The sequence below is a fragment of the Halictus rubicundus genome, chromosome 14, assembly GCF_050948215.1.
Source record: "Halictus rubicundus isolate RS-2024b chromosome 14, iyHalRubi1_principal, whole genome shotgun sequence".
In the NCBI taxonomy this organism is placed as follows: domain Eukaryota; kingdom Metazoa; phylum Arthropoda; class Insecta; order Hymenoptera; family Halictidae; genus Halictus; species Halictus rubicundus.
The window spans coordinates 9,329,102-9,338,608 of NC_135162.1; the positions used below are offsets into that span (position 1 = coordinate 9,329,102).

General features: G+C 38.4%; 1 long non-coding RNA gene across 1 annotated transcript; it reads left to right on the plus strand.

The window, feature by feature from the left end:
• Positions 1-4,598: 4,598 nt before the first annotated feature.
• On the plus strand, positions 4,599-7,665 carry LOC143360778 (uncharacterized). The gene is made up of 3 exons (XR_013083342.1): positions 4,599-5,322; positions 6,448-6,717; positions 7,095-7,665. It is a non-coding gene; the product is annotated as an uncharacterized LOC143360778 (long non-coding RNA).
• Positions 7,666-9,507: the final 1,842 nt, after the last annotated feature.

Sequence of the window (9,507 nt, forward strand, 5' to 3'; positions counted from 1 at the left end):
TGAAGAAATGATGACCCCGTACACGAGTACGGCCTACCTAACATGCACACGAGTGCAAATCTACCAGCTCACGAGAGCCAAACCTAACACCAGCTCACGAGAGCCAAACTAACCCCGTACACGAGTACGGCCTACCTAACATGCACACGAGTGCAAATCTACCAGCTCACGAGAGCCAAACCTAACACCAGCTCACGAGAGCCAAGCTAACCCCGTACACGAGTACGGCCTACCTACATGCACAAGAGTGCAAATCTAACGGCTCATGATAGCCAAACTAACCCCGTACACGAGTACGGCCTACCTAACATGCACAAGAGTGCAAATCTAACAGGCTCACGAGAGCCAAACAAACCCCGTACACAAGTACGGCCTACCCGACAAGAAACTAAGAGTAGATGAAGTCAGAACTTCCATCTACTGAGGTGGCGCTTCGGGGCGCCCCGGGTTCGCCAATACCCGTACTCACCCACAGCAGTGAGTCCCTGAGGGACCTCCGTTCGGAGGAATACCAATTTAAAACCAGATATATAAATTTTAGAATAAGAACTTTTGAAAGTTCAGAAATAAATTTCAATTGGAAAGATGAACAATTCCATTCGAAAATAAATCTAACGAGATAGGGACGCAACAACCTAAAGGCTAGGGTCGCCTCGGGTTTGCCAATACCCGTACTCACCCACGGCCCCATCCGTGAGTGAGCCCCCTGGGGGACCTCCGTTCGGAGGAATACCAATTTTAAATCAGATAAATAAATTTTAGAATAGGAACTTTTGAAAGTTCAGAAGTAATTTTTAATTGGAAAGTTGAACAATTTTTATCAGGTATAAATATAGGGAAATTAGAACGCAACAACCTACAAGCTTGGGTCGCCCCGGGTTCGCTAATACCCGTACTCACCCACAGGACGCACCCGTGAGTGAGTCCCCGAGGGACCTCCATTCGGAGGAATACCAATTTTAAATCAGATATATAAATTTTAGAATAGGAACTTTTGAAAGTTCAGAAGTAATTTTTAATTGGAAAGTTGAACAATTTTAATCAAAAATAAATATAGCGAGATTGGGACGCAACAAACAACAAGCTAGGGTCGCTCTAGGTTCGCTAATACCCGTACTCACCCACGGCCCGGCCCGTGAGTGAGCCCCTGAGGGACCTCCGATCGGAGGAATACCAATTTTATGTTAAAAATATAATATAATATAATATAATTTCAAAATACCAATTTTATGTCAAAAATATAATAGAATATAATATAATTTCAAAATACCAGTTTTATGTCAAAAATATAATATAATATAATCAAATTTCAGAGTACTAATTTTATGTCAAAAATATAATATAATGTAATTTCAAGAAAAGAAACTTTTGAAAAATTCCGAGGCAAATTCGAATTAAAAATACAGAAATAATAATTGACGGCGTTCGTTGAATCAATACGCATTCCAAAACAGAAAATGTATATTTGTGTTGTTACTTACCGGTTGCTGAAAGTTGACCAAGGTGAGCGGAGACAGCTTCCAGGAACCGCTGGCCGACCGCGAGACAGCTTAAGGTGGACCAGGGTTGACCAGTGATGTCCACTGCAGCTCTGGAGGATCCCTGGTCCACTCGAAGGTAGGCGAGGGTAGGCCAGGGTGGTCAGGGTGGGCCAGGACAGCTCTGGAGAACCTCTGGTCAACTCCAAGGTCGGTAGCCCTTCTGGTCCCGGAGCACCTCCGCTCACTCCTGAGTGCGCACTACGACTGACTGAGCGCGGACGCCGTGGTGGGGTGCGCGGTGCGCGGTGCGCAACTCCCCCACCCCAAACTAGCTTCGCCAGATCTCGATCGCCGCGATAGTAATTATTGATAAATTTGTTATTTCTGGCTGTTTAATGTTTATAACAATTTCTTTTTGTAATGGTATCAACAAGCGCTCCCTTGACCATCTTGCCATCTAATTTTTTAGTAAAAATACCTAATAGAACTCGAAATATAGAGTAACTTTTGAACCATGAATATTTGCACGTATAAATTTATCGAACACAATTCACTGATAAATTTATTATTACTGGCTGTTTAATGTTTATAACAATTTCTTTTGCTAATGGTATCAACAAGCACTCCCTTGACCATCATGCCATCTAATTATTTAGTAAAAATAAATTATAGAAACCGAGATATAGAATAACTTTTAAGCCATGAATATTCGCACGCATTAATTTATCGTACGAAATTCACTGTTAAATTTATTAATTCTGGCTGTTTAATGTTTATAACAATTCCTTTCGGCAATGATGTCGACAAGCACTCCCTTGACCATCATGCCATCTAATTATTTAGTAAAAATAAATTATAGAAACCGAGATATAGAATAACTTTTAAGCCATGAATATTCGCACGCATTAATTTATCGTACGAAATTCACTGTTAAATTTATTATTTCTGGCTGTTTAATGTTTATAACAATTCCTCTCACCAATGATGTCGACAAGCACTCCCTTGACCATCTTGCCAACTAATTATTTAGTAAAAATAAATTATAGAACTCGAAATACAGAGTAACATTTAATTCACGAATATTCGCACGCTGTAATTAATCGTATACAATTCACTGTAAAATTTATTAATTCTGGCTGTTTAATGTTTATAACAATTCCTTTCGGCAATGATGTCGACAAGCACTCCCTTGACCATCATGCCATCTAATTATTTAGTAAAAATAAATTATAGAAACCGAGATACAGAATATTTTTTAAGCCATGAATATTCGCACGCATTAATTTATCGTACGCAATTCACTGTTAAATTTATTATTTGTGACTGTTTAATGTTTATAACAATTGCTTTCGCCAATGATGTCGACAAGCACTCCCTTGACCATCTTGTCATTTAATTATTTAGTAAAAATAAATTATAGAACTCGAAATACAGAGTAACATTTAATTCATGAATATTCGCACGCAGTAATTTATCGTATACAATTCACTGTTAAATTTATTATTTCTGGGCTGTTTAATATTTATAACAATTTCTTTCGGCAATGATGTTCGACAAGCACTCCCTTGACCATCATGCTATCTAAATATTTAGTAAAAATAAATTAAAGAAACCGAGATATAAAATAACTTTTAAGCCATGGATATTCGCACGCATTAATTTATCGTACGCAATTCACTGTTAAATTTATTATTTCTGGGCTGTTTAATGTTTATAACAATTCCTCTCACCAATGATGTCGACAAGCACTCCCTTGACCATCTTGCCAACTAATTATTTAGTAAAAATAAATTATAGAAACCGAGATATAGAATAAATTTTAAGCTATGAATATTCGTAATCATTAATTTATCATACTGGTAACTCCGGTAACGCAAAAATCATTTCGAGCGACCACAGTTCTTATGTGGATTACCAAACAAAAAGTTTATGGCATCCATATAAGAACTGTCTCGGTGCGACCGTGTCCCGGCGTTGACAATAGCTCAGCCGGTCGAGCTCGAGGCCGACCTCGGGTGAACGAACGCAGACGTAAACCTTTTGTTTACGTCTGTTGTCATACTTGTCGCGAGGCCATCGTTTCCCAAATTCCAAAATATCAAATCTGCTGCCCGTCGTCCTTGGCTCGCTTGATTGACCGCCTTATCATCTCGCCGTTTGTATAAACCTTACCTCCTGTTATAATATATTATTTAATACCATACAGTCTACGCTTACTGTCTGTCCTTCCCTATCGCAACTTCCATACCCTCTTCCGTCGCTATAGTTCTAAACAAATGTTTATAATAATTCCTTTCGCCAATGATGTCGACAAGCACTCCCTTGACCATCTTGTCATCTAATTTTTTTAGTAAAGATAGATGATAGAACTCAAGGTACAGAATACCTTTTGAACCATGGATAAATGTGCACTGATAAATTTATTGTCTCTGCTTGTTTAACGATTATAAGAATTCCTCTTACCAATGATGCTGTCGAATACCCTCTTGGCTATCTTACCACCTAATCTTTTTAGTAAAAATGGCTAATAGTACTCGAGATACAGAGTAACTTTTAAAGCATGTCTTGAGCATGTCAAAGTAACTTTTATGCATGATTATTCGAAGTATATAAGATATTCGATTCTCATTAACGACACGAAACAGTATAATGTGACTGGTGTACTCCTACATCTCGTCTGTGATATTGGTTCCACAATATTAGTTCCGGCCGATACGGTAGAATGTGACACAAAAATGGTAAGCGGGCTCTATAGCCCTGCGGACGTGAGACAAAAAAATACATTGGGTGATTGGTCAACTTCTATACCTCGTCTGTGGGCGTATTAATACGAACTGAATATTCGATATTCTTCATTTTTACTACGGACTTGGTGAGCCAATGGAATCAATTTCCAATCTATGTGAACACGGGTTCAAGTCCAAGCCAACGACCACCCAGTTGAGACCTCGTCCTCTAGGTGACAGCACTATACCAAAGTCCCCTAAACCTCGGTCTTGATCCCTCTGCCATTTCCCCTGAGATCACACACGCATGTCTAAGGAAGTTGCTAGATTGAAGTAACTCCGTTGATCCATTCTGAACAGTGAGAAACGCCTAAACCAAAAGACGAAATCCACTGTGATTCTAACGGTGTCTTTGCTTTGACGGTGACGACGTCCGATTTCGTCGGTAACGTGGCACGACGTTACATAAACGTCAAACGACGGCGCTTACGTAATTCGAGGTTTAAGGCACCGGGAGAGGTGCGCATAACACGCAACGTACGAACCATTCGTCGTAAGCGAAATATTTACACGCTCATGTAACCAGGCTCTTATGCGCGCGAATGGCAGTACTGACCCTCTCCTATATAACGCGACGCTACAAGGTAAGCAGACCCGTTTCGTAATGTGCCATGAACGTTTCAAAGTCAGCGATTCCGCGAGCCTTATCCACAATATCAGTCTCTCGACGAAAACCAAACCAAACTGTCCGCACACACGCCTAAACTATCGATATTTTTACTTCACTTTCCATCCATGATGAAATCTTTGGTTTCGTGCTGACCGGAAGTCATCTGGATGTACCGGGAACTGTATCTTTCATTTACATAACGTCTAGGATAAGGGACCCAATTACTGCGGGGTGTTAAACTTTTTCATTAAAATCAGTTAATATGTTATATAATATGTTAAATATGTTTTGGAATAGTGAAATTCATTAGGTTGACTGGTCTCATTAATTGGTTAGTAACACTGTTCAGCGAGTTTGGCAAATTGTTACGACGAAGTTATTAAAATGCTATAGTGGGGGTAGATGTTGCATGTTTGCAGGAAAATAATTGTTACGTATTGTTTTGGTACGTAGAGTGCCAAGCTGTTTACCAATGACTCATAGTAATAATCAGCTGCTGCATTAATAAGATGAATGTATAACATTACATTATCATTCAATTGAGGGAAACGAAAAGTAAAATGTAAATAGAGTATTTAAAAGTGAAATTGAATATTGCTGCGAAATGGAACATTGTTGCATCTTAGATTGAAATTTAGCAACATTTGATGTGTACATTCGACAAAATGGTATCCCAAAAGTAATAATATAATAGCGGAGTCAATTAAGTTTTTTTTTTGGAATATTCGAAACTTCATTGAAGTGTGCCCTTAATAAAAGTGAATTTGTCTGTTGACAATAAAGAGGAAGTTTAGAATGAGTCTAATGATTACTTAATATTATTGAGTTCTTAAAAGGCATTGGAAAAATCACTTTCACATGAGTTTCGGATTTTCTGTTACCCATGGCCGCCACAAAAACTTTTATGAAACGTAACTTCATTGTAGCTTACTTTCCCTGCGTAGACTCACCGAGTATATTACATAATTTGATTTCAATGATGTAATTGACAATTCATAATCGTAGCCGGGACACGTAGGCTCCAATGTGAGACTACGTCTCATTTAAAATTAATCATGCTACTAGATAGACAGCATATCCAACCAGTGTACAGTGGGCAGTTGTAAACAGTAGGCTACAGACGTATAACAAATTAAGTTTATGATTTATCGGTCGTAGTTATCTAAAGAGTTCTGTTTTACACAAATTTTTTAGTGTAAAATTTTATAATTCTGACCGAGGGAGCTACTTTAAGTTTGTTTATAGTAAATGTTTCGTAGAAGGTATAGAATTTTCGAAGAGGCAGTTATTTTGAATTATTTTTTAAAAGATATTTTGCAAAACATATCGAATTTTCGATAATACCTTAAATTAAGTTAAATTTATGTTTGAACTTGCAACCCACGTTCAAATTAATTTTCCTTCCCGCTCATTTTCGGCCCGCGATGTTTCGGCGCAATTGGGTTGCACACGAAAATCCCGCGAAATTCAAACACCATCAGGATCCAATCCCACAAAATCAAACTAATTCAGTCACTGTAATCAAGACTGAGCATATCATGGGCTTAACGGAATTACGTTCTAATTATAGACGAATAATTGCGCCACCCACGCACGATCGACGTGCCAACGTGCTAACATAATAATTAGAGAATATTTCTGCAACGAACTGGAGCAAAATTGACTTTCTGTTTTACTAGTGTTGCAATGCGTTCTTTACAACCGCCAAAGAGTAGAATTAATTAAAAATCTGCTGGGAATAAAGTTACCGCTTAACGCAGAGATGTTAATTGGAAAACCAAACGTCGCGGCTTGTCTTAGAAAATTGTGATCTACGCATGTATGGAGACACACAACACACGTATGCAAATATACCGTGACAAGCCCCCACAGAGGCCCCACAATAGGGGCCCTATTATTGTGGGGGTGCCAACTACTGTGCCTATATTAATTATATTTTTAAAGCATAATGACTATTAAGAAACAGATATTAAATATTTTTCCATTAAAATCAGTTGCATATTATATTAATTTATTTAATGTTAATTAAAAATTTAAGAAATTACTAATTTAATTAATGACTATTAAGAAACAGATATTAAATATTTTTCCATTAAAATCAGTTGCATATTATATTGATTTATTTAATGTTAATTAAAAATTTGATAAATTACTTTTTTAACGTTCATTATGCTCTAAAAATATATGTTATAGGCACAGTAATGGGCACACCCGCAGTAATTGGGTCGGTCAGGCAAATTGAAAAAGAAAAATGTGGCGGTGCCACGAGGTCAACTTTTACCCCAGGAATTGTGCAACAGTCAGCTGGTACCATGACCAGAGTGTCTCTCGTTCATTTTCTTCACGTAACCCAGATGAACTGTATCGACAAGTACCCTGAATATCGACAATTTGTAACACTTTTCTCCCTTCGCCTTGTAATCCGGTTTACGTAATAGCGGTAATATAACCAAATGTATGTAACGCTTGCATAAGGCAGATCCCTACCCGGCCTACACGCCGAGCGACGACGGCGCGCAGCATAATCTATTGTTTGGCAATAGTTCTAGTTCGTTGTGTAACGGACTAGTTAATGGAGACGATCGATAGATACAGAGCCGCGGCGCTGCGAACTGCGATTATCCCAAGAAAGGAGCACCGACAACCCGATGAAAGCAGGAAAGGAGCCAACGAAGAATGAGAGAACGTCTGCCATAGAACGGTTCGCGGTCTATGAATCATCCGAGCATCGCTGACGTCACAATACCCTCTGTCATCATCGCAAAACAATACCCGGCTCCATTTTCTTTTACGCGAAACACCCTCCACAAAAAGCAATAAAAACATAGCGGAGGGGGTTGGCGAAATTATTAAAAATATACCAGAGCTTTCCTAAAATTCGGTGAAAATACCGAGCATATGCCCCAAAATAGAAAAATAATTCTAACATAAAAATCTTGTAACATTCGCCGATAACTTTGCCACACAATAAAATACCCTTCCACCATTTTAAATTCATAAATATTCTGAAGCCTCGCGTGGCGATGGCTGGGTCCGCGGTGACCCACGACGCGCACCCTAAATCTCGACTACCTTTTCTCGAGTGTACACTAAACAGTGTATAGTCGTTGTTATGGGTCACGCGAGACCCAGCCACCGGCAAGAATAAAACGGTGGATGGTATCCCGTAATTTGCAATTAGCGGAATTCTTCATTTGCATTGGAATCCGCGGTATGGCGAACAGGAGAGTTGCTTGAACTTTGGTGATAGCGTGAAGCGAGGTAAAGATCATTTGTTCTTTTAATTGTCGGTATCGTGTGCTGCTGCGCGGTCGCGTGTATCGCAGAGATTAATCAACTCCTACGAGCAGCGAGCTTCCAGCCGCGGTAAACGTAATCATTGTCGCGGTATGATGGCTCAATCGTGTCTGTAATAACACGGTAAACCGCGGTTGTAAATGTTCCACGAATTCCAGTCTAGACGGATACCGGTGTTATTCCGAATGAAAAACGATTGGCGACGGAATAAAAAACCGACGTTTACAATCATAGAACGTATACTGCAACGGTCACGTTACGATTTAATCATCAGTTTTCTTAAAATAAGTTTCCTCACAGAGTGTCTGCGTGTCACAGACTGTTTCCACTTGTGAATCCTAGTGTACAGTAATGTCTCGGTAGACGTGCGAAAGATGGGCACGATATTTGTCAGAAATTTATCCCGACTACCGCGTAACGTAACTCTTTCAGAAGTGACATTTGTGGGGACGTTAAAATATTGTTGCACGACCAAATACATTCCCAACTAACTGTAATTTCACTTAGAACTCTTCTATTTAGCATAAACATCCGCAGTCTAATTATATGAAACATTTTCCACGAGTAAAAGTAGTTATGTGATCTGCGGGAGAGTGTGTCGTACATGACCAGACGTAACATGCAAAAACGATTGCGACATACATACAATAATTTATCGTCTTCTTATCGAACATGTTAAATACTTTGACATTTTTTATAACTGGCAACGTCAAAGTGAATACGATATTTCTAACATATAAATAATAGAAACATAATTAGTATAATTATTAATATTAACTAAATATTAAATTAATATTGATATTTATTTACTCATATTTATTTGTGAATATTTCTTACCATTTGTTTATCAATATTTACATTAATATTTTCCCACGTATTTCTTATTTATTCTTCCTTCAATATGTTTTCTTCGTATTGCCATTCTACTCATTTGCAATTAATATGAACTCATTAAATTCGATAAAAAATGCCATTAGAGTTCGCTGAGAATTTTCTAAATGGAATGCAAATATTTGATACAATCTGAAGCAGCATTCGACGCCGATTAAATAACTGTCACAGGTATACCTATTACGGGTTTCGAGAACCGGTAATTACTGGTTCACTTTAACTAATTTTCTAATGTAAATACTGACCGCAATGTTATTCATATATACGCCACAGCGCAAAATACACGTGCACGCGACGCAGCGTTTAGAATCGAAGAAACCGTTTGCTCGAGATATTCACCAGCGTAGAATTGTTGTTATATAAAGTGACCATTAAAAACAGTGACTGTAACTAAGTATTGGTTAGTGACTGGAGACACGTCGAGTCACTTAACTAGTGAGTA